General features: G+C 37.3%; 1 protein-coding gene across 9 annotated transcripts in view; it reads left to right on the forward strand.

Moving 5' to 3' along the window:
- LOC135164571 (collagen alpha-1(XVIII) chain-like) overlaps positions 1–27,376 on the forward strand; it is a 141,326-nt gene that overhangs the window by 57,415 nt on the left and 56,535 nt on the right. Inside the window, exon 1 of one of the 9 annotated variants that reach the window (XM_064125048.1) lies at positions 20,151–20,907. The exons of the other annotated variants lie outside the window; for them this stretch is intronic. The gene's annotated coding sequence lies outside the window, so the exon portion shown is untranslated. Of the gene's footprint in view, positions 1–20,150; positions 20,908–27,376 lie in introns of those variants that run through there. 9 annotated transcript variants of the gene reach the window in all.

Raw genomic sequence — 27,376 nt, forward strand, 5'->3', positions numbered from 1 at the left:
AATAGAACAACTAGTAATTGACGGAGCAGAGTTAATTTCGCGATGCCAAAGGTAAAATGAATCGACAATGACTGAACAAACGAGAATTACTACAAATCTCCTATACTATTAAAATTATGGCACATGGCCCCATTTATGAAAATCCTCCCCGGTAAACCCATTTAGTAATATTTCATTCGAAATTTCCCATCAGTTATAAGAGATTGAGTGCCCATATTCAGAATAAACGTTCTTATCTTCCTTAATCCATTCCTCGTAGATGATAAACTCGTGGAAAAATCCATTTCTTATCGATCTCATCATTAAAAATCGAATATACTACAAACAAGCAAACTTTATTCTCCATTTAAATCCACCCATTATATTTAAATCAAGTACACAACATACTTCATTTCATAATTTTTTTCTTTCCACGTAGTCTACTTATCCATTAGCTATCAGAACCACATAAATTCCTGACAGACGAAATCAAATGTCTAACTGTATCTCTTTTAAATATTAGACCACGAGATGACAACTGATCCATGACAATTTATAGATGAGTGTCTTTCTCAGACGACTGAGATAGTCATTACTCACATACTCTCTTACGCCCCCCCTCCCATTTTGATTTTTAAATGGCACAAATGTCATAACGAAATGTCGAGCTAACTGAATCTACTCGTTACCGCAAAAGGAGGACACTTGCGGTTATTCCTGTACGAATTGGTAGGATGTCATTCGTCCACGGAATTCCACAGGAGTAGGAAGATTTGTGTAAAGTCACTTTCATCCACATCATCCCTGGTGAATTTCACCCTGACATCCATAATGTATTCATCTGTTTTTGCCATCATCTCTCTATTTTTTTTCCACTTGTACTCACATGTCAGTGTCCATCAATATCATGTCCCTACGATGGAGGATATTGCGTACACAATTGATAGTCGTTCATCCGTTACTTCGTCAATGTCAATTCGGAAAAGCATGACGAGCACTTGTGAATTAATTAAAATAAATTGAAAGGTGAGTAGTTTCGATTACAATGGAAGTGGAAAAAAAATAAAGTAGAAAATGCCGATGGCGTATAAAACAAGACGAAAGACATTGGAGTTAGGGACAGTGCGCAACAGCGATTGTATTGCAGAGGACGATTGCAAACCCCCCCCACCCTCTTTCCTACGACTCACTGATAATGTCCTTTGAGTCCAGGCGGTCTTATCGTAAGTCCAATGCCGTACTCCACCCATTCCATTTCGATCTCTTCTCTCTTACCCTTCTCAACATCTCCTCTGGCCATCTCCGTTTACTTGACTTTTTGATGTCTTCCTAGGATAACAGCCCGGGAAGGACGGTGTTTCGAATCAGAAACTTGGGGGAAATTCGCTTTCAAACTAATCTCAATAAAGTATCCAGGAGTTAGATTTGGATCGGTTCAGTCACTGGATCATATGATTGTGTAGTCTCGTGCCAAGAGCAGGAGACGATTTGAGCTTATTTGGAGGATCATTAGACGGAACAAAAATTTAGGGGAATTGAGTAGTTTTTTTGGGGATCTTGGTGCATTCGCTTTTAGAATGACAAAATTTAAGACGAAAATGATCTTCAGTAAACAGATTAACTCAGTTACATGCACTTGGAGAAATGCTGATGGTAATTTCAACTGTACGAGAGTTGTTAAATAAGTCGTTCTTAGCGTAATAATAAAAAGTGTAAATTCAACTAGTATATTGATCTGATAATTACATCATAATATTAATGACACTATTCTGAGATTCTGACATTCAATTCAAGAAATCCGTCACACTATAGTAGAGATAGAAGTTTATCAGCGTAAATCGATCGAACTAATTCAGGTTTTTTTCTAACAATATTAATTATTTAAGCGAATTCCCGAGATAAATGAGTTGGATAATTGATCGGGATAAAAGAAATGCTCATAAGTCATCAATCCTCTCTTTCTATTTCCACTCCAATCCGAAACTGATTCGAGTAAGACGGATATAATTAAGAAATGGGAAGTTTTTCATTACTTAATCACCTTCTCACGTGGTGTTTACTATTTGGCGTTAATCAAGACCCCCGTACAAATTTAATTAAATTTTCCTCTTCAATCTTCATTCATCCAGACTAACAATTAATGATAAACCACTTCATCAACGGTTCCTACTTACCATTTGGAAAAAATTCCCCTCACCACTCGATAATTAGCAATTATTGGAATTTAATGAGACGCCCCAATGCCAGCAATCACCGCACAATTCAGACGCTTCATTTTTTAAAATTTAATTAGGAAAAAAAATTGATGTAAAAGTCCTGGAAGTGAGTGGCTAAGAGATGCTATCGTAACCCTTCATTATTTCACGTGCAGCTTCTTATTAGGGATGAAGTCATGAAAGCTGCACAGGTGGTGTGTTTCTCCGGAAATAGTTTACCACTGGGCGACTTACTATCACGATAGGTATAACACATCTCTCTGCGAGTATGTTGAGCCTGTTTTCCAAATCTTCATAGGGGAGGAACGTGTTTTGGGGTTGAGAATGAACTGGTTGGGAAAGGGTAGGGACGAACACTAATAGGGGAGAAGGGAGAGTGAACCACTTGCTTCCGGTTACACAGTGGGGAACGTACTGAACTAACTCAAGTTGACGCTTTCCTTCTACCGCCATTAGTTCCACGACGAAGTTACTCAACCACTAGTGATTGCCAACCCTGAATGGACAATGTGTTGAGTACACTGTGTCTAGTTTGTGTGTCAACGGAAATTCAATTACTTAATAGGGAATTTTATGTTCAACAATGTCAAGTATGGATTTGACAATAGTCATGAAATATTCATATTTCAAATCGACTAGTGAAGTTCCAATGGAACGACTAATTTTGTAATTAAGTGGAAAATTCATCTAGTGAAATTTATACCCCTGACTTTTCCCCCGTGCCATGAACTATAATTCGATTTTACTATGATTCGATTTTTCCATTATTCATGACCGTTTATCCGTTTTTTGAATTACAAAACCGGACTAAAAATCAGATTTGATTTCTCGTGATTTTCTCTAATATAATTCATATAGATGAATTGTTTTATCAAGTTGAACGTGTTGGGAAACGAGAATGTAGATCGATTTTTTTCATTGCGAATGTAGGCCTTTCTCTGAACAACTTCTACCAAAAACGAATCCATCAGAAAACAAAACTCCAAAATAACATGTGATGGATAGAATAGCGTTGTTGGCAGAAATTTTTTAAACATTCTCTCGGAATAGATCATCACCATTATGCCTCGGTTACTTACATTGTTGAATTCAACACAGCAAATATACGCTAACCATCAAAGCATTAAGCCACTGTTTTATGAATATAAAGCAATTTTTCACTCTTCATCGTTAAAACTTTAAATTCTCTCTCACAGGTAATCATTATTCCTCGTTATACGGTTTTTTATACAGTTTTTTCGGTACTCGTTATTGGTTAATTAGAACTCTATTTACTCTGGGCGAAAATATTCGACAGTGATAATATGAAAGATATTGGTTATTAGATTAGACGAAACCGTCAAATTTGGTGAACAGTAGACTTGGGATTTTCAAGAGAGTCACATTGAAGGGATTTTAACTATCCGGAATTCTCAAGGAATCGGAAATTCCAGAATACATTTACATTAATTTTCCTGATTATTATTCAGTGTCACGAAATAATCCGATTAAAATTTTCCATCAATAGTTCAAAATACTCTATAATTTGCTTGACTTTAGATGTCTTACTTCTTGACGGAATTGTCTTAATAGATTTCCCCCATCGAACGATTCATTTACTCCAAATGAGATTCGTTAATTAATAACGACTGAACGTCTGGTCGCGCTAAATAGACCCTGACCTCCACCAAAAATTCGTTTGTTCGTAATAACTAATTCTTTCTATCAGTGTATTTATCGTCTCAATATATATTCGAGTGGAAAAAAGTTGAGTACTTCACGGTGGTCATTAACCACACCTGTGTAATAAAAATGAAAGATAAGTACCGAAAATTTCGGATGAAATTTTCCAGGCGTATATAATCATAATAAGTCGGATAAAAAATTGGTTGCACATTGCGTAATCTACACTCTTTCATTTTTCTACCCACGCTCTTCCAGCATGAACCTCGCGATATTGGAAATCTTCATGTTTACTTCCTCCACGTGTTCTTTTCCGATAGTTCAATCCTACTTGATTTTTTCCCTATAATGGCAGCTCTATTGCTTTTATCGATTGGGTCAGGAATCGAAAGCTCCGAGATAGACAGCACGGATAAATGACCGTACGCCACACAATTATACCATTGAAAAAATACCGGATGTACGACATTCAGTGCGTTGTTATGAAAACCACCCTCTAAAGTTATGGTTTTCGGAAAAAACCACGAAATCCCTGGAGGGTCTCTTCGGTCTTGGAAAAATCCAGATCTGCCAGCAAGCTGGAGGACACTTTGCTATGATGGCACCACTTTTTTTCAAAGTGCGGACATCGCACCCTCGGAGAGCCTCGGGGAGGTAGTTCATGGTATACGCCCAGATATGTAGGATCTCACAGCAGTGAAAACTGCCCCTCAATGGTCCATTTCTCCAAATCGCCAATAGATGTGTTATTATCAAAAACAAATACCGAACGTCAGAAAAAAATATTGTCCTCCAGAAATCTTCCAAAGAATCTTTTGGAGTCACCAGGGAGATCTTCCAAAGATCTTTCGATGATTCTTCTGAAGAATTCTCAACGATTCTGGAGGATAATATTTTTTCTACGTGAATGAAACAGTCATTTAACTTTTATATGTTCATCCTTCCCCTTTCGCGTTACGAGAATACACGGAACGCAATTTTCTCGGGCCACGCGAGTCTACATGCAAGTTTTACAATCGTTACATTTAACGATTATATGTTGGTAGAAGGACGACTTGATCTTGCTTAATTGATCATTAGGCGAAAATTCCATTCAGAAATTGTTTCATCAATCAAATTAAAGTGAACGTTTGCAAGACACTGGTAGAACAGGAGGAACCCTCCAGTTGCCTCAAAAGAGGCTTCTTAAGTTACCACGCGTCGTTAACTATTAAGGAATAGAGGTAATAGTTGAGAAGCCGGGTTCAGTACAACTAAATCGTTCTGTCAGTGAGTACTCGAGTGGTACTGCAAACTTGTTCTCAAATTGCTTGTTTGAAGAAATGTGCGGATGAAGCGAAGAGCAGCCCCACAATTACAAAAAAAAATTTTAAATTTCCCAAATATCTGGTAATTCTGACACTCAATAATAATCATTCAGAGTTTAAACTATTGGATCATCATACGAAAGCCACCGAATGCATAGGTAATAAGATTAACTGACTGAGATTAACCGTATCCATAAAACTATAACAAAATTAGAAATTAATTAATCAATTAATCTCCATTTGTTGGACATTTTGCCTATAATTTGAACGTCGAATATAATGATTTTTTATCCTCACATCTCGTCTACGTAACTGTCAAGCTCGATGCATTGCGTTCTCGTAGCGGTCACGATGAACGAGGTCAGTGTTATTCCGGAAACTGAACAGTAAATTGATTATCGATTCTGAATAAATCCCAATGGTGGTGGGCTATCGATCTTGCTGCGTTTACACTACACCAGCCAACATTTTCACTCCCATTTTCCGTCCATCTCTGCAAACAGTGAACAAAGTCAATTTCAGAGGCTGCAGTGTAGTGACACAGACAATATTTCCAAGTTGAATCTAATATTATTTTTTAAATGACTTTTTTGCATACGAAATTATGTGGGAAGAGGAACATTTAAGAGGTTCATATGAATGGTATCAGCGAATCTGTAGCGGTTGGAAAGGTAAAAAAAAGAAAACAAGCAATAATTCTACAAGAGATACGCCCCATTCGATAAGAATTGCACGAATGAACAGGAACCTCTGAGTCTATATGAGTTTTCAGAATTCTGTTTTTTCCTAAAATTATTTTTTTAACTTCCTGATAGAGTCAGGGTATAGTAATCATATTGAAATGCGCATTTTAAGGTCTTTATAATCTTTATATTATGTGTGAATCAATGAGTACCCAAATGTTCGTTAACAATTTCTAAATATTCCAAATGAAATCAAGTTATTCATTCATTCATTCATTTCTTTATATAAATCTTATTAATATTATTCATTTCGCCATTTTCAATAAATAACAGAAGAGCCTTTGAAAGATTAGCAAAACATTACTGAAGTAAAAATGACAGTAAGTCATTTTTAAATGATAAGTAGAGATAAATTTTGGTCATTGGGCCTCCTGACTGTTATAGCGTAACGGTTCATTACTCCGCACCTCAATCAGGCTAGTGGTATAAAACTAGATTTCTGAGGTTAGTGATCAGTGAATAGCCTTGAAATATCTACAATTCAACCGATAGAATAATTTTAAATTCATCCTTATGAATTTTAGATATTACCAAACGGTCTTTCACATTTAACATCTGGGTTCTTAGACAGAAAAACGTCTTATTCCATGACATGCGAAAGTTCGATCATTCTGAAGTTAGATTTGAGAGATATTATTTCGGTATGCGATGTTTGAAATCGACACTCATTCATAAATTAGATTTTCAATTTGATGTGCTGATAATAAAAGAGCAAATGGGGAATGGCGCCTTCTGGAAATATCTTCGATTTTCAACCTTTTTTTCCAGTCATAGCAGGGCAACTGATTTTCAGAAAGGATAAACAATTAAAAAAATGAACGAGTACTACGATAAATAGAGCTCGCAAATCCCTTCAAGTCGTTCTCCAATTAAATTATTTCAGTAGCAAAGTGGTAAAACGAGATAAGTTATTGTTAACTATTAACCAGACTTTGACGAATATCTCGAAACCTAGAGAAAATAGAAAAATTTTTATCATAACCTTTTTTAGGGATCTAATAAAGGACTACAATAAATGTTATTACAGAAATTTTGCTATCTCCCTTAGTTTCAGAGATATTTCTCTCAAACTTGATTCAGAGATAAATCAACTTATCTCATCTTCCCACTTCGCTGATATTAGACTAGAAATTAAAGTATTCATTCTATATACCCAAAAATAGTCGTCCTGTAATCCCAAAATCATCCTCCCTTTTGAGAAAAGTCCAGAATATCACTGAAAGTTTCTTTTCCCGTGGAATAATTTTCCCAAGAAAATTTTTAAATCCTGACACAGTTTCCAAAAATCTTTACTATTCTCAGTGCATCACTCCCATAATCTTGGCTATCAAAAATAAAATTTCCATTCTTTTATTGTTGATCCAAAAACAATATCGATTTGTGACTTGTCTGAAACAGCCACGTGTCGATGATAAAATTAAAAAAAAAAATCTCGAATGGCTGTCACTTTCGCCTTGACTTACGTGTCTTCTTGCCGGGCGCTGAATGAACGTGACCTCTCTTCTCTCGTATATCCAAACGACGGATTCTCGTAAACGTAGTGCCTGTCCGTGGTTTATTGGACAATAAATGTTTAATGTATACATGCGCCGGAGACGACGTGGGACCGTTGTGGAAACCATCGGTGAAATATCGTGGGCGCTACCACTATAGCCACACTATAACATCAGTACAGTATAGTTCCATCACCGTACAAAACCCCTCCGGTGGAAGTTATTAAGGAAACGTGCGGTGTAACATCAGTAAGGGTGCATCTAGATATTTTCGATCCCCCCTATGATTCTCATTCTTCCACATCTTAAAATATCCCGTCACTGGTGCATGTTACACTAGCACTATTTCACATCGGCCCATTGTTTGCACAGGATAGTAACTATTGGGGTAGTATGGGGTTGGCCTTTCTTCAGTCAGGCCATCCTTGTGAATGGTCAGTTTTACGGCTTCAACCGGGAGTTGCACCGATACTGCATACTAACGGGTCCAGAACGGTGGGAAGAAATTGCGAGACGATATTGGATTTCGTGCCCTGTTTCATTGGGAAAATTCAACCCCCAAGTGCTAAACTCATCCCATATTCTCAGCTTGATATTGTCGTATTCTTCCTGCGGATTCAAATATGTTTGCTCTGCGATTTTCTTTCGTTTGATCAGAACGAGGATGGAACTGTACTGAGACAAATTGTCAATAAAAAGTCTCTTGGTGGACACTTTGCGATTCCTGGGGAAGTTTTGGGAAAATGTCATGCTGATTCACCTTCGATTACGCTGATTACACCACATGGAGAGTAATCTTCGGGAAAAATTAGAGAATCCTCAGGTTGCTAACCGATTACGTAATTGACTAGGCAATTTTATGATTCAGATAAAAGTGATAGTTCCGTCGAATTTCCCTCAATCGCGCGGATTTTCCCTACGAGTAACCCCTCGGAATCAATCTAATTGTCCGGTCAACAGAACCACTAAATGAGGAATTGTATTTATCCTTAAGCCTATACCCGTAGCACTTTAAACATGTCGTTGAAAATTTACAGCCTTTAATTTTCCAAAAAGCTGGATTTTCTGGAAACGAAGAGCCAGTCGCTTGACTCCCACTCGGCTCAGCTCCTTTTCCTCTTTCGCTTCTTCTTTTGGAATTTATCGTTGGTGAGTCGCAACCGCGAAAACTCGCCCCAGCGATAACGGATCCAACGGCAAACGGCTGCCAAGGATTTATACCGGATTTCCTCCTCACAGAATCTCCTTAGCTGCACTGTGAGTCAGGTAGAGGGAGTTGGGCCGGGGGAGGAAAAAAAAGTCGGAAAGAGGAACGGTCGAACGAGAATATCAGCTGCATAAATTGAGAAGGAAAGCGGACGCAACGTTTTGGAGTAAATGGGATTTACTTTTAAATTTGTGATTCAAAATTAATTAGTTTATGTCTCAATTCCTTTTTTATTGTTGTCCTGCGTCGCGTCTTTTTGGGTGGGGTATTATGCGATGATGTTAAAGACTTTTTATTTTTACATAAACATATATAACGTTTAAATTACTTATATAATATATATGTCAATACGGATTTCCTCTCGGCACATGCGGTTATTCTAATGTTTATCAGAATACAACTTCACTTACCGGGAATGTAATTAATTAATAATAAATTGCATGATAAAAATGAGGAAACGATGATTCACTATCGACTTTTATAGAACGGTAACATAATGTTTATGAAAAATTAGTCTCCGCATGTGGGAGTTGGCTTTATCCCCGTTAAAATGCTAATATTGCAGACATTAATTGAATCGTTAATGAAAATATGACTCAATATTATCGTATCACATGAACCTTCATATTTACGGTGACTTTCATTTGATCCCTGCTTATACTCTATATCCCTGTTAACTTCGCGAATCCAGAGGAATTTACACAGAAAAATACTTGCAACTTCACTTGCAACGGATGAGAAACCGTGAATCGAATCTTGTCCTATAGCAGGAATACATTCGAATACTTTTCGCGATTGAATATGGATATATGTACAGAATTCATCCATAAGCCGGATTGCGCTTTGGAGAATATAAGGAAATGCAAAGAGGAATGGAATTCGGAGGAAGATGCATGAATCCTAGGGGAATTGATGCCTGCACTTCCTGATCTGGTTTTGGGAATGATTTTGTGCTATTGTGGATGATATGTCAGTCATAATCTTCCTGATTGAGGTCACTTTTATTCTGTTCATATTTGTTATCTATTTTTATAATAGATAATAATAATAGAAGTCGTTCTAAAGCGGGACGACAAAATGGAAATTGTATAGTTACATTATTTATTCATTTACTAATTTAGGTATGTCTTACAAGTGATAGTAGACAATTCGATACTTATGTTCTATAGACAGTATTAAATCTTAAAGTTTTTTTTGTCATAAACAAAAGTTGGAGAAAAAAATATATTCAATAAAAATTACCGAACGTTCAGGAAAAAATTCGTACAACCGCATTTCAGTCGGGAAATGTAACGTCATTTTTATTGAATAGCTTTCCCCGTCTGGGCTGAGGAAAAAATTGAGAAGAATTGAGAGATGTCAGGCCCCAAAAAGTTCGAGTCAATCATTGATGCATTTACCATAAAGCATCTCTCACTTTCCCTTTTATATTCCATATTGATATGTTAAATTCATTTCGAGTAGCTATCATGACATTTTGATTGATGTTTTTTCATTCTTTTTTCAGTACGTAAAAAGCTTTCAAACTCACCGATCACAGATCAATGAACAAAAATCCAATTTTACCATTTGAACTCAACATATACCTCAATCAGCATCAATCAATATCAACATTCCATTAATTGATTTTGCCGTTCCGTTTGGATTAATTCGATGTTTTACACCGAATGTTCGACATACATCTGCACCACCAGATAGTTCAAATGAAAGGATCAAAATTACCTCACGCTGAACGATAACAAAAAATCTCAGGGATTTCGCAAGGTTTCTTTCACTCGTATTTTTGTCGATTAGCCACTGGATAAATTTCCACTCCGTGTGACTGCTCTCGACAGAAATGTATTGGTCGAGTAATCACCAAGAATGGGCTGTCTAATGGAGTCTAATGGGATCGACAGGGCTTGTCGTACTTGTCGAGTCAATCTCGACGACTCTCATCTGACCCTTTGCTGCAGTATCATACAGATGAGAATGGAGTGAGGGTCTGCGGATGAGGGTTGGTTAATTGACGGGAGTATCTGGTGAGTTCAGGAGGTTGCTTGACGAGAATGTATTTTATTATGTATGAGGCACGTCAGAGAAGCAAGTCTCAAGAAGATACTGATGTTGAACACACAGCCATAGTCTTTGATTATTATAACGTTATCGTTCGGGAAGTTTCGCTTCTGTGCATTGTTATTCCAGACTATGGGGGTTCGATCATGGTCTCCATTGTTATGATTACCCGGATAATAATAAAAAATAGGAGGGAGTACACTGTTGCGCTGCGAGGAAGATTTAACTGGGTAAATAATCCGTGATAGAATAATTTTTTAAGACTAAACTTAAAAATATCGCGTAACAGTCTCTGTACAAAGTTTATCTGCTGTAAAATGATCCAGGTTGAAGCAAAATCTTTTGACTGTGTCTAGGCTCACTTAATTGAATGCACCAGGTATGGACAGGGAGAATATAACTATATATTGTCCACCAAGTTCACACTGACAGAACAATTTATTTATTTCAAATGAAATTCCTTAACTATTACCGAATGGAGGAGTTGAATACGACCGAATGTATGTTCGTTAATCGTTAACTAATGGTTCACTCGAAGGACGACTATCAGGTTAAACAGATCTATCAAATAGACATCCGTTAAATATTGAGGAATGAACCTTTTATGGAGCCAAATGGACCCTCACCTAAAATCAAAATTAATTCGTCTGCAACAACTGATGCAATTAATAATACGTCATATAAAAATATCGTTAACGCAGAATTTTCCATCAAAATTGATTAACCATTGAACTCATTCATGCGACTCGAAAATAAGTTGATTATCTACGTTATTATCGTATCATCCTGAAACAAAAGTGACAGTATTTTTTCCAAACTAGAAATTCATAAAATCACAAAGAAACTCTAATTGGGAGAGGATTGAATCACGATGCGTACAAAGGAAAAAGTCGTTTTCCTCCATTTTCAGCAATTTCATTCTCGCAAATGCCTGCAAGGCAATGCTGAGTGCTTTCAAAAAATACCTCGTTTTTTTTTCATATCTCTGATGTTTGTCAGTTCATACGTGGTATTTCCATTTTAAAATCCGCGGAGCATTCATTAGAAAAAAAACACCGACGAATACTCCTATTACCAGTGCATAAATAGTTGATGGCTAGAAACGTTTGGTTTATTATGGAAACGATCTACAGTCGAACGAGTAATTTCGAAGGAGAAATGGGAATTACAAAGGCAACGAATAATCATCTCTAGTTTCGAATATTGGAGCTACTAGTTGAGCCCCTGATAAGTATGTATCGTGCTGGGTATTCGAGCTTCAAGCAAAAAATAAATTCACAAAATGTACGCACGAACAACTATTTTCCCGTTACTCGCAAATGACTTCTTTGAAATTGCGATTGAACTCCGTAGGAGAGGGGGAGGGCGTTTTCAATTGAGGATAAATCATTGATTTTTGAATATGAAATGAATTTGGGAGAATCGGGGGAGAGGAGGGCAAGACAGCCCGGAGGTGTGAAACGGATCAGCAGTTTATTTCTCTTTAAATATGAATATTTCTTTGAATTCGCGCGAAACAAAACGCGCGAAAAAGGAAACTGAGCAGTTTCTAGAACTTCTGAGGGAGTTGGAAGAGTAATAGTTCAGTTCTTCAAGAAATTCGTCATGATGTTTCAATCTGTTGGAAAATTGAAGCCAGTTTTAAGTGAAACAAATCTAAGTTTCTCCAAATTTCTCGACAAATTCTCTGAAATTTTCGGTTTTAGAAAATTTAAGACTTCCTGAGAATATTTAAGGATCGTTTTATAATTGATCACTTTGCAAAATCTCTTTAATCCTCTTGTAGATCCTCCAAAATACGGAATGAAAAATTCTAGAACACAAGTGTCGTGACGGGAAAATATTTTCAATATTTCAGGAATTCCTAAAAAAATCATCTGAACAGTATACAACATTGAAATTTTTTTCACAAACCAAAAAATCGTGAACAACCAACAGTATTTGGGAATAATGATAATATTACTAATAATATTGTTATGAAGGGATATATTTTTTCGGATAAGTCCAAGAGTGGAGTCATTTTACCGTACTATCACCCGGTGACTTTTCCCCGATTTTTTCTCCGTGAGCTCCGCTCAAATAAATTTCAGGCAAAAATTCTGTGATTCCAAGCTCTATCTTGTTTTCTCTTTTTGTTCGTGGAAGTCAGTAAATTTACGATCCTCCGTCACTCCGCAATAATTAGTACCACCCGACTTTCACGGCAATATCGGCTATGGCGACGGGGGGTGAATGGAGAGGGTGACGCAGTAGCGCAAATGAGTTCTACACGCGACGTAATTTCTCTTTTTTTCAATCCCGAATCTCTGCCAACTATTATAATACTTAAGAGCCCTTCAGATGCTAGTTAAAAAAAAGTGGGATAGAACGTGGTAAACGCTTTCAAAGGATAATTTTTTCCGGCAGTCGCTTCATGCGCGTTAACCCTGCCTCCACCCAAGTGGCTCCCTCAGGATTCTAAATTTAAAAAGAATAAGAAATTGTAGGAGTGGAAAATACTTGACGGCAAAGGGGGGGGGGGAGAAAGTTTGAGATGTCAGTGGACTGCGTTGAGTGTCTGACATAAACGGGAAAAACTTTGTAAAAAATTTATAGGCTCCACTAAGGCGCCATTGACAGAATATAATTTATTTGTAGCCCATTTAATATGATATGATAATATCTATTAAATTATTCGATTAATCCGTCGCGACATGCTCATAGCTCCTGACATTATTCCGACATTATCTATGTATGTTATTAATAAATAGCGTGGAATGATCGGGCGCCTATAGGTGGGTGAACTGCAACAATGTTAGTATTATCCCCACCATATGGCCCTAGTCCTCTCAGGCGGGCAAAATAAACGATTGTGTTTTTGGTTCGAAAAGTTTGAGCAGGCGAGAGGAAGGAAAGGGAGAAATGTAATTTTTTTCCGGTAATATCTTTCCTCCCATTCGTGAACGCGCGTTTCGTACGAAAAACAGTCGTTTATTTCACCCGCTTGAGGTGACTGAAGCCGTAGGGTGGGGGTGACATCAAACTCTTGCATTCCGACCATGGACACACGACTGTCCACCTCGCGATCTTGATGAGTACAATTTCAACATTAAGTTATCTGAAAAGAGTATTTCCGATCCCTTGGCTAACTTTATGCGGATGATTTTTCCTTAATTCGTCGATGTTTTGAGGCGGGAAGCTCAAATAGGGCGCGCGGTGCACGCAGTCGGTTTCGTATTGATAAATATATTACACAAAATTAATATAATGTCATGCAGGATCATGTACCACAGTTCAATTGCCCTCTAATCATATATTGTATCTAAATGAAATCATCAAAGTTTTTAAATACTTAATTAAAAAACGGCTTTCATGGGGAAGAAAAAAAAACTAATATACTTCACAAGTTACTTTCAGAGAAGATAACTTGATGAGAAATCTCAACAGTTTTCATGAAGCACATACCTTTCTATAAATGCAGACACGTGCCTACCCGAGAATTTGAAAAGATCCCCGTCGCTTCGAATACATATCCGCGGGACTGGGTTTTTGTCATCTGACCCTCCTCCGTCTCGTTTTTTTATCCCTAATTCTTCATCACTCTTTCAACTCTACTTATTCACAAGACCCTTCCTTCCACCCTTCCCCCTCCCCCGCCCGCCATCCCACCATGTAGAATGTCAGCTCTCTACTCCAAAAGGAATATCTTCGTGTCTCTCCAAATACTTCTGTATTCATACCTTTTGACTTTTTCCCGGTTTCCCTTCCAAAATAATGGCCACTTGATATCCTGTCAGACTATTCTTGCAGAATTTGTCTGGTTAATGACACTGGAAAAAAAAAATTGTTATATCCGACGTCTAGTTGCAGGAGACAAGTAATTGTTCTTCAATCGCTTAAGTTTTCCAGTCGTTTCAACTCACGTGACTTGACAGGGGCTTATGCTTTTATGCGAACTATCTTTCAAAGTTTGGTTCAAACTGAGCTGTAAAAATTTAACAATTTTCCAACATTAATTTTCTATAGGAAATTGCAGGTGAAAATTTTTTAAAAGTTGTGAATTTACCACGTCCGTAAATCTATATTTGACAGAGAATTATTATTGTTTAGATTATTTTTAATTATTATTGTTATCAGATGACTAGATTACTGATAGACACATAATTGAAATATTTATATTCTGGAAAGTCGTATTGTATCAGACGTAAAACAATATCTCCCTTAACAATGAAGCTGTTGCTACTTTAATCGTACAATTTTAAAAACTCAATAATCCTATCACAAAAATATTTGCAGTCTCGAGCAATAATTGCACCATTTAATCGCGACCCCGGGTTGTTTCCGAGTTGCCGTAAAAAGAAAACTTCATTTATAACATTTGCTTTTATTTTTTTTTACTGTGTACACTCTCGTCCTTCTCGTGTAAGCTACTTTCGTACGAGTGAGGGCCAACTGGCAATCGAAATCAGGATTCTCATCACGTATTTGGTATCTAAGTCGAAAACCCGAAGGAACCCTATTTCCTGTGCCACAACTACGACCACAGAGGATGGGAGAGTGGAAAACTACTTTTCTGGATTGCGCACACCTGTTTCGGACACCGACATGCCATCTCGATTTGTTGTCCTTGTTTTGGATCAATTGTGTGGCTCGTTGGCCTCTCTTTATCCAGCTTTTTTTATATTTATTTCATTCGTGTTTGAGAAGAAAGTGGATATAGAGTGTCCTCGAAACGTGACTTTTTGTCCTCAGTAGTTACACCTGTATGCCAGTGGGAAAAATACATTTACCAACTGAGCAAACAAGTGTCGTACACTAAAGTGTTACGCTTGAGAATGGAGGAGGCCAGGCAAAACGCGTCTGTAAGGACTTCAAGTTTTGCCACAGCACTTTGTTACATTCTCAACTATGTTCAAAGAAATATATTGACTTTTTGTCTATTTTCCAATGGTAGACATAACTCTCGCAAATGTGACAAATTTAACAAAAAATAGCTTCGATACGGACTTCGTGAAAGCGTAACTGTACACAGGGAAGAAGTTTCAGAATTTATTTGGAAAATTTCAGAAAAAAATAACTTATCTTGTCGTCTAATAAAGTCGACGGAGAAGTTATCCGAGGTCATTTGTTCAATAATAATCCTCTCGTTCACCGTAATTCTCGTGCCTGAGATGATATATTCTTCACAAAAATAGGTTTTTTCTCCCTCCCAATCGCCTTAACATTAAAAAACTTTAAAAATTCCTACCGAGATCTCGGAAATTTCAATTTTTCCTCACACGTCCGGGAATTCATATTCCGTCTCCTTTCTTTTTTGTTTCTGCACAAAACGTTTTTGTGAGAGAAATAAACTGGAAATGTTCATCAAAATGTACTGAAAATCTGCATCCCGGAGAGGGGCGTTATTTTTTTTCGTCGACCCAGTGGAAATATCCGGTGACCATCATATGCACTTGCGGCCATAGTCGCAATAATCGATGCAAATCGATCATCCCTTGAGAGCGCAGATGTAAAAGTCCACGGATGGACCATTTTTTATTCCCCCACCTCTGCCAGCTGGGGGTTATATAATGGACGCACTAGTCTGGCCACATTCAACTTTTTCCACTGGTCTGACACACTCGTGTCTCCCTCCACTCCCGGCTGCGTTACTTTTTGTCTCTTCTCGATTTTGTCGAGTTTTTCTCCCTAAATTTCACCTATCATGCCAACCGATAGCTAGTAAACTAATTCCAGTACAGAAATGGCGGAAAAAATTGAGAGAAGAGGTGACTGTAAAAAGAAAAAAAACGAGAGATGAAAAAAAATGCGAATTATTTTTATTTTTTTTTCTCGTTGTTTTTCTGTTGAAACCTGAACGTAACAGCGAACGGCACGACTATACAAACAATCGGGATTGGACGATGGAGGCATTAATCTGCAATCCACAAGTTTTCACCATTGGCACACATGCAAAAATCACGTCTATGTGTATTTGAATTTAGTTTGAACGCACGATTTAACCATCGGACCCGATTCACACGCGACTAGAGCACCCCAGTTGAAGGATAAAAGGATTTTTTTCCTATTTTTAACGTGCCCAAAAGTTTTACTCATCATGTCCGAAGCGCACATCGTATCACACATCAACAAGCGATCGGATAAAAATACGCTTCCATTCGAAAAGGAGGATTTTGGTTGAAAAAAAATGTTCCAGTGATAGATGTATATCTCCGTTGGATAAAGTTATTGTCATGTAAAATATTTATCGGATAGTTTATGCTTAAATTTAGCATAATGATGACTTTCTATTTGAGATTGTCCGTGTCGAATTTGAGGTAGAAATTTTTGAAATTTGAGTAAAATTTCAGGTGGTTAAAGGGACCGCTTTTAACTCTCGAACAATCGAGAAATAATGAAAAGACAGTTTTCGAGAATATTAAGCGTTACGTCAAGCCTGCGTAGCTCTCATTGTAGTATCCGCTTGAAAAATGGTGTTTTACGGTTCTTGAAGCGCATTTTATCGGTTAAATTGAAGCGTAAATTACGATGACATAAACGTAATTGACAGTTTTACATTCGCAAATTACGACTATGGTTTATCTCCTTTCTGTGTGTTTACTTATCCGTAATTATCTCTAGGACAAACAAAAAATTAAGTTGATTTGTTATAGCCATCTGTTGAGGTAAAATTTCTGTCGACTTCTGACAAAATTGGGGGAAATTTCTGAAAACATTTCAGAAAAATTCAGGAAAATTTAATGTTCAATGAATTTTTCTTATAAATTTTTCTCTATTCATTCATTTGCAGATGTATCGCACCCTTTCTAGGGGTGTTCCGCCCTTAAAAATATTATTCAAGTGGTAAAATGCCTCTATTGAGGAAGTCAGTTGACGCAACAAGTAATTTGCCTATTCGAAGGGCAAATTGACACCATCGATCGGGTCAAATTCCCCATCAGATGAAGTAATTAACGCCTTGAAAGGGGGGTGGTTAAAACACTCCCTGAAGTGGCGTGCATTACGGATATTTTTTTCTTCTCTTCTTTGAGCAGAAATTACATTCAGGAATCGGTAAATTAAGTGTAGCAAAAAAAAATGCGTTCATGGTTATTCCCATAAAAAGAGAAATGAAAAATTTCTTCACAAAAAAAAACATCGATCTTTGCCGAAATGAAAAAAAAGCTACTTTGCAGAGGTGTTTTAATTTATTTTCCTCAACACATTCCACCGGAATCACACATATATCCGGCAAACATTTGTGCGAGACGAGAACTGGAATGAAAATGCGCGACGAAGAGTGAGGAGAGTGAGCTCGGTCGGTTGAGTTTTCAATGCGATGGCAGTTGAGCGTAGAAAGTCCAACGGTTGAATGCTGTCGAGTGGGTACTAGTTTTCTCCCGCAGTACCACGGGGCTTCAATGGTTTGATGGTAAAATTGAATCAAGAAAAATGAGAAGTCTCGAGTGACTTCCATATCGCAGAAATGTGAATGTCGTGAAGGATGTGATAGAATAAAGTCGTACTGACAATGAGTGAAGGAGGGGGTACGAGAAAATTATGAAATTAAATAGGGGAGTGGATTGATCGTAATTAAAAAAATATAGAAAGAGAAGTCATCGAGTAAATCTCCATCAAATAATTGCTCGAAATATTCACAAAATAGACTGATCAAAAATCTCGAATTGAAATGAGAAATTACGATGAATATTGCAGACTTCATCATAAAATAAGGACATTTTTTAATTATTCTGAATTAATAATAACCGTAAATCAAAATCTCTCATATTCGTCCCAAATTTTCTGACTGAGAAATTACTTTTCTGAAATTCAATCAAAATTCATATTCAAGTGAAGCCCCAATTCATAATTATCGCTGAAAGGTGTGATAACTGGATGAAAAATGATTAATGATGAAAATCATTCTCTGACAAGCAGAACAGAGCTCTAACTTAATGAGCTTAAAATAGGAAAAGAATTAAAGAGGAAAAATAATAGTTGCTGAGCAGGAAAAGGGATGAGGTCACCAGTCTTCGATTGTTCTATTAAAGAAAATAAGGATTGGAAACGCTAGATTTGCGAACCTGGTTCATTCGCGTTGGAGCGATTTTTTTTGGGAGGTAACGACTGCTTCGTCTTTCGTGTACTAGAGAAGTGGCAGGGACTCTTGGGACCAAGTGGGGATTTGCATTTGGCATAGCATGTGGTATTCTCTCTTTACGCGGCTGGACTCAAGTCCCTGGAGAAATGGCGGAAACAGACTAGCCTGAGCAATCAACGTGGGGATCTTTCAACTATCCTCAACGTCAAAATATTCTACGTAGCTGGGGAACCCTTGGACAGCGAAAGAAGTTCTGGGAAAGCGTCACACAGCATGGGTATTTTATTGTTAGACTATTTTCTAATAGTAGCGTATGAAATAAATATTGATAGAAAAGCCAACCGGAGAGAATAGACACTCAAAGATGATAATAATATATTATATATAATTTACGTTTTTAACTGCTCCATCGGTTCATCAAATTCACTCATCCATCGAAACATTAAAGAGTACCGAGGTTGGGCAGAATGGAGACATTGAAAGCTGAAGTTTAGATGGAGGGAATAATCAAAAAATCAAAAGTACACCACCAAAAGCAAAATTACGAAGTTAAAAACTACCCTTAGTTCAATCTGCCATTCTTCCACGGACTTCAAACAAATAATATTCGCTACATTGTCGACGAAACTTCTGGCTCACATAAAACCCAAGGCGGAGCTGTTCCTAATCGTCAGAAAAAAATCCCCCCCACCCCCAAATTACGAAATATATTATTTCTGACAAGTCTGAGGGTGGCAAAATACGCTGAAACGGAGAGACGCAATCACACGTGTCGGAAAAGTTATTTTTTTCCACCCAGTGACGAACATAATTTTTCATCATCATTTCTTTACCCGTTTTTGACGGACCGTCGCCCTTTCAAAAAAACCTGTGTAACGTTTTTTGTCAGTTTTTTTGGGCGCAGAACCATGCTATGCATTATATATCACGAATTGAATTTTTAATATCGAAAAATTAAGTTTCTATTCTCCTTTCTCTTGAATTTTCTATCACTATTTGTTTCATACTCTAGACTCATACTAGTCACGAAAAAAAGACTACAACCATTGTAGAATCCCCCTAGAACCAAAAATCATCCGAAGTCGTAGAAAAGAAATTTGGCGATACTCGTCGCCGTGAAGATAGGCAAGCCAAGGAGGGGTGGCTGGGGGTGAGAGTGAAGCGAGAATAAGAGCGCGGTGAAGAAGTAGTAGTGAAAGAACGTGGAGTGGGAGATTTTCAGCATTCGAGTTTCTCTCCCCCAGGGGGTTGGCTATTTATTCCGTATTTATTTTGCCGTGACGCTTTTCACGACGAGTGGGAGGAGACGGGGGATGAAAGTGAGGGCACCAAAAGGGAGAGAGATGGAACAAACAAGGAGCAAAAAAAGGGGGAGGGAGAGAGGAAGGACCGACGTTGTAACGACGATGGTGGAAGAAGGACAGTGAATTGGGGGTGGGGAAGGCGGGGGACAGGGTGGAAGGCGAATAGAAATATTCCCCCACTACTTGGTGGTATCCAGCGTACGGTGAAGCGTCCCGACGCCACTGGGGTTGCGCGTATCGCTCAGTCAGGTTGATTTTGCTTGCGCTAGGTTTAGTTCGTTGTACAGCCGCATGGCGGCATCTTCACACCCGCGAACCTCTCAAAACTCCAACGTACCATCCAAATGCCACCGTTGGTACTTGTTTATGAGCCGCGCATTAAGCCCAATTGGTATATGCTGCACGGTAGATGGAAATATATAATATAATCCATGAATATCACGATGAATAGCGCGTTAAAAAAAAATTGTGATAGTGCCAAATGATAATGGGGAAAATTTTAAAAATTAGATAAAATGTAATGATCCAATGGATAACTCAGTAAATGAACCGTTTTGTGCACGTGACGCTGGAATTAATATTCCAGTTGCGTTTACATGAACGTCGTATGTTACTAGTGATTTTTTTTTTATTGTTAAATCATTACAATGAGTATAATTGATGTTGATGTTCTTGAAAATTTTATGAAAAATCGAAAGTGATTTACTGGACATTTTTTTTAATTCCCTCATCGTTCGCAGTGTGATACATTGTGAGTGGCGGGGGACATTCAGTAGTGATAGCCACGTTTGGTCGGACAAGAGTATATCTGTTAATTGTTACATAGCAGAGTGTATAAAAGTAAATGTTATAGTGTTGGATATTTCGAAAACTATATGATAGGTGAATGAATTCAATGCTTTACTTATTATTGGGCTCTTTTTTTCTCCCACTCGTCGTGTTGTTGTTTTTTTTTTATTCTTGAGAGCATTTTGGTTAAATTGCTTTCCTTATTTCCGCAGTTCAATTTTCTCACACCATGAAATTGCCACTTTTTTCTCAACGTTTATCGAAAGAAAGGCAATATAGTGAATGCGGCAATTCGTGACACTCAGCTGTTTGCCCCCGGAAAATTCCGATATTGTTCATGCTGTTGATTCACGCTTTTATTACTTGTATTTTAATCCCTCTCTTGTTTATTCCCAATGCCAATAGGTCTGACCCAATTTTCAATCATATCACTGCGTAATTTTAATTGGAAACAATTTTTTTTTCATTTTCACAATGTACATGACAAAACAATAGCTTTGAATATCGAATCAAATCGGCTCTACATGAAAAAAAATGTCGAAAAATTCTATACGGAGGTAACCGTAGAATTTTTTGGTCCTAATTTAATTGGTCTACTCTCATTCTCGTTATTTTAATATTGACCCACGAAAATATGAATAATGCAGTCGAAAATAATTACCTCCCTTTCCATTTCAATGTTTTTTTTCTCGCTTGTTGAGAATTTAACATATATTTGTGCAGATGTAGTACGAAAATCTTTTGAACGCTTGATTACCAGTCGCCGAAGATTTTCATGTGCCGTGATATAAATACAAAACGAAGTAACGAGCAACAATCTACGATATTGGCAGCTGTCGATTGCCGATGATTGCGGATATGTATAGGTAGACGTACCGGGACATATTACTCTCCCATTTTCCTCGCCAAGTTTTTCCACTATTGTTTTTTAATTAAATTCTGCAGTGAAAAATAATCGACGTTTTTTGTTAATTTTATTATCCCGAAATTCGATCATCCATTAAGATCATTCAGGCTTTTTCAACTGGTATTCAATTATTTATTGTTCCGTTGATTCCAGTTGATCGATTACATTGGTAAAAATATTTTTGGGGGAGTTTGTCTGTGCATTCATCCAGAAATTCATGTCTAGAAAATTCTCCAGGAGAAAAATTTTATGATGAGAAAATAAATTCGTTCAGAATTCTTTTATTTGTCTGGGAGATTGAGATGACTGGGTTTAAAATAAGAAGAGAATTTTCGGAGCCAAGTTATGGTATATATGCATTAAAATATTCTTGGGGCCAGACTAAAAAGGAACTAGTAGATAGTAATGAGATAGTGGAATTTATGTCATAGTATTAGTTGTAGCTCTCAATTCACCCTACAAAAAAGCTCCCGATGGAAATTTTAGTATCTCACCTAGATTTCGAAACATTCATCAAAAACTGGTCAATAGTCAGACGTGACTTATCTCGTTCTACCACTTCGCTTCTGAAATGTCTTCTCAAGATCTTCCAAAGAATTTTTCGATGATTCTTCTGAAGATTTCTTGATGATCTCTGCCAGACAAACATTTTTCCACGTGGGATTATTCCACTCCTGGACAAGTATAACAAGAATTAAGAAAAGTTTTTTTTTTCACGGTGTAAGCCACTTTGTTCTTGTCAACTTTCTAGCCATGAATTTCATGACATCCGTGGGGACGCACTTCTCAAGAAACTTTTTTACCCCCGTGTGGATTCATTTTGTATCCACAGTTAAACGATTTCACGTGGGATAATTTCGTGTCTGAAAATCGTTGAAACTAACACATCTCTTTGACAATTAATCGACAATCATAATTCAAATTACAATTTAATTGTGTATCTCTTGTTATTTTGAAATTTACATTTTATATTTACCGGAATTCGAATTCGTTTACCCATTTCCCATCGCAATTCTCCGGTTCAGAGGCACGGCAATCATCTCGGAAATGTTTCATTATCGAGGGGTTCATGTTGTGAGCGAAATAAAAAACAACAAAAATTATTACTATACAGCCAATGAGCAGTTCAATAGTGCAATAAATACAACGGCGTTCGAACGAATGAAGGATGTTACAATGTGTGGGTGAAAGCAATAGGAATGCCATTGAACTTTTACAATGCAAAAGCCAAACGCATGAAGAAATAAAAATTGCCCTCTAAATTGAATACACTACCTCAACCATGAATAATAGTGAGTTACCTGTCTCATCCATACCATCCTATCAATCCTGCAGCAGAAAAAAATTGATTAAATTAGCATATTCATCGATGGAACATTTCGTCTTGAATTTCGAAACAAAATTTTTTAATGGTCCCACACGATGAATTGTAACGAAACATTTTTTTGGAATTTGAGAGCAAATTTTGACTGCACGGAGAGAAATAGTTCAATAAAAATTATATGAAATTTCCGTAATACCCAGGTGAACATAAAGATCCGATAAAAATTACAAAAGATTCAATAAAAAGTGCGAAACGCTCCGTTAAAATTATATAACTTACTGATCCTATTTCATTTTGCTTTTTTCTGTCAAAAAGTTCTTTTTTTAAACCTCTAATCTTGAGATAATATTCAATATATATGAAGTACGTCAAAGACTTGAGTAAATGACTTCTCGAAGCTTGACGACTATTATTTAAAGATTGTTACGAATTTCCAAGGATTATTGGATAACTCTTAATGAATATTTGAATTCTCTTGGTTGAAGTATCGATTTAACTTGACTGAAATACTAATGTGCCTTGAATATAATTCTTATTTATTATTTGGAACTGAACTAACATTTTCAGCAAAATTCCCTTCACAATCTCGGTAATTACGGAGCGAAAGGCTATTTCAGAAATTTTTATTTCAAATGAACGGAGAAATGTGAGGCAAATGATCAATTTTTCTTTTAGTGAAGTAATTTCTCACAAACAAGCAGTAAAATTCGCGATACGCTGACGGCAATGTACCTAAAAGACCGATAAACTTCACAATTTGCGATGAATTATTGCTGCACACCATTTGATAATTTCCAGAGTAATAATTTTTCTTTCCTCGTGAATGTATTTTTTTACTATAGGATATTACGGGTTTCTCTTGGATCATATATCTGTGGTAGGATCAATAATATTTTTTTTGTCGGCAGTTTTCTTTCTACTCTAGATATTTCTAATGATCATGACAAAAATCTTGTTTTCTGACAGATCTTGCATTTTCTTAATCAATAGATCAAAAAGGACTGTTGTTTCGGCACTTCGGGCCGATAATTAGCATCATTCGAAGAATATATTCTCAATATTTCAACCCTCTACCGCATTCCCTTCGATCGCAAAAAATCGCCCAGGAAGAAATGTCGTTGATTCAAAATCATTCGTAGTTAATTTTTACAACTCACTGGATACGAATTCACTATTAGTAAAATCAGAAAACCCGATCAAAATTCGCACTCCTACTGACGCATCTGAAAACCGAAAAAATTCATTCTGAACCTTAATTAATTGAATTTGACCTAATAAGGCATTCGCAGAAAAAGTGAATTGAAATTGCTGAATAGTATCTCGCATGTTCTTACTCTACCTATTATGGTTACGAAACTTTCATTAAAACTTCGATTGGAACGGAATCACTCCATAATGTTGAATAATTCATTCGTCCGTTTCTCTGCAGTACAGTGCAATCTTTTTCATTAATTTCGAACGTTTCAAGAAGTGAAATGCCACTGAGTCATTACTAATTACATCAACGAGTATTATGAAATGATTCAATCAGAAAAAAAAAGTATTCTGGACCAAATTTATGATTTTTCTCTCAATTAAGAATACTTATTCTTATTTAGAATTTAAGTTTGTTTACCGATTACCAAAGAGACCGAAAAGATCCCAGAAAATTTCGATAAAAAATATAGAACACTCCGAATAAATTCCGTCAAATTTTCCTCCATCAGATGTCAATCCACAATTACAGAAAAGATTCGTAATTTTTATTGAATATTTCTCTCCGTGCCAAAGCTATTTTTCTCGACTCTCACAATTTATCAGTTTTCGATCCCATTCACATTGCATAAGTCGAGAAAAAAAGGCAAAAATTCGTATCCCATAATCCCCTGGCTGAGTGCATTCAGTATTTATCAGCTCACCCCGAAACAAAGAGAAAAAATATCTGCGTGAAAGGGGCGTAACAGGATGCGTCAACGGAAAGCCGAATGCTAAATGTAAAGTTAAAATTCCATTAACGTTAAAATCCAGGAGTAAAACGAATAAACGAACTGAACTTACACAGTTCAGTGGTAAAATACAATGAGTTGAAAGGACTATATAGGGGCACTATGGGCTTGTGTGGGTTAGACTTGAAATTTGCTGGTGCAGTAAAGGTCCGCGAGACTTAAGCCACAAGGGAGCCGGCGAAAGGGAGAATGAGAGGGATGAAAAATACAAAATAAACGGGACCCAGTGCGGAGAAGACGGAAAAGTTAGAACTCCTTGCCTTTATTGCCCGAGTGGGACCCCGTGGCAGAGAAGTTTGAGACAAGTCGAAGAAGTTCGAAAGCTTCACATTTTTTTTCCCTATTGCTCTACTCTCTCCGTCCAATCTGCCTACATGTACACTTTGCTTATATATCTGGCGGGAATACTTCGACCCGTGGCTGCACCCAAACATGCACTCAATAGACCACCCAATGTGGGATTTGCGTGAGCTGGAAACCTGAGAAGTTGAGCGGTGAACGGTTTCGATTAAACTCCTTCGATTACTGTGCGTTTTTTTTATATCGAGAAAAATCCGTGCCACCGCTACGGAAAATACGTGAGTTGCTTAGGAAACTTTGAATTTTCGTAGCGATTTCGTTGTCCCAGTGACATTTTCAAAAATTTAACATTCCAATTGGGATTCGATTCGGAGATTTTTGCAATCTTGAATACCTCGTTTTTAGTGCTTTTTTGCACGGTATTTGCATTTCAGTAGCGGATTTTATTTCGGATATGGAGTTTCCAGATTGAAAGGCTAATTAATTCAGTAACCGGATGAAGTAATATAATTTGCCGTAAATCTAATATCGGGATGAAGTTTTGAGATCAAATTCCTTTTACATAAAGCAGCACATCGGTTCTTTTTTGTGCATGCCAATTATTATCATGCATACAATATAAAATTGTATGCATAATAATTACGAATATTTTCCAACGAGGAAATGTTCAAAGAATTAAATGTCTCTCTTTCACTCTCTTTCCCTCTCTGGTTCTGTCTCTTCCTGTCATATCATTTGAGAAAAATTTATTTTTGTCAATAGAATAAACAGATCAATATTCAGACAGGAGTTAATTTCTCAAGCTTTAAACTCTTATCAAAGCTTCGATCAAGATAAACAATATTTCTCAATAAAATCTAAACAATTGCTGTACGACTCTGTCACAACTAACGGTGTAGATTTTTTTTTGAAATTCACTATTTGGCAAACATATATTTTTCTCACTGTACACTTATTTTCTAAAATCTGTTCTGCAAAATCAATATTTCATAATCAATCATTCGTCTTCAATTTTCCCCTTCCGCCTGTCAACGCCAGATACCCATGGATGACATAGAAAAAACTTGATTCGTACAAGAATAACAAAATCAACCCTCTAACCCAACACCACCGAAGAAAAAAATCAATCTTGAAAAATTGTTTTCAACTCGGCTTTCTCGGTCTAACACGATTCAGTGATTTTATATGTTGTTATAAGAGAAAAACGTTGGATCGTTTATAGCCGACGAGTTCAAAAGGGGGAAAGGAAGTGAGAGGGGTGGCTCGAGTCGAGCGCGAAACGTCGCAGTTTCAAGTGCCAGTAACGAGATTCAAAAGTTTTGGCTCCTCGGGGTTTTGCCGCACAGGGAATACTCGACATCAGGATTTCACTAAAAGAAAAAGAAACCACCGGAAAAAAAAAGTCAGGAGAGCTCGGAAAAGATTGAAAAATATAGAATATGGAACTAGACCGAACAGAGTAGATATGGTATAACATAGTATAAAGCGAAAAAAAAAAATTATGAAAAATGTTGAGGAAATAACTGACAGGATAAAAGAAATATTCACGTACGTCTGTGAGGTGAAGACATGAGATGGCTTCGTAAGGTGGGTCGGACACCAAAGTAGAGAGTTTGAATGGGAAACGTGCCGGGAATGGTGACACACGAGACGCCAGGAAATTGGGCTACGGCTCTGTCATAATTCTGAATCTTTCGCGAATGCAGTGACGCCAGGAGGGGACGGTCCATTCGCTGCAGGGGGGGGGGGAGAGTGGGCCCATTACAAAGTGGCGTCTTCTACGACCGTTGCTTTTGGTTAAGCACCCGACGAGATTGCAGACAACCCACCTCTCATGATCATGAACATTGTCCTCGTGACTCCCTCGAATCCCCCACATAACGTATTATCTCATTTTTCCCCCCACCTATCACATCGCTCTTCCCTGACCGAGAAAATTTGTCGGGCAAATTTCTCGGTTAAATTTTCGCCCCTAAAAACAGTGCTCACCCATTCCACATAGGGACTGCGGACTTCTACACGGCCGATTATTGGATTGGAATCGAC

The sequence above is a fragment of the Diachasmimorpha longicaudata genome, chromosome 7, assembly GCF_034640455.1.
Source record: "Diachasmimorpha longicaudata isolate KC_UGA_2023 chromosome 7, iyDiaLong2, whole genome shotgun sequence".
NCBI lineage: Eukaryota > Metazoa > Arthropoda > Insecta > Hymenoptera > Braconidae > Diachasmimorpha > Diachasmimorpha longicaudata.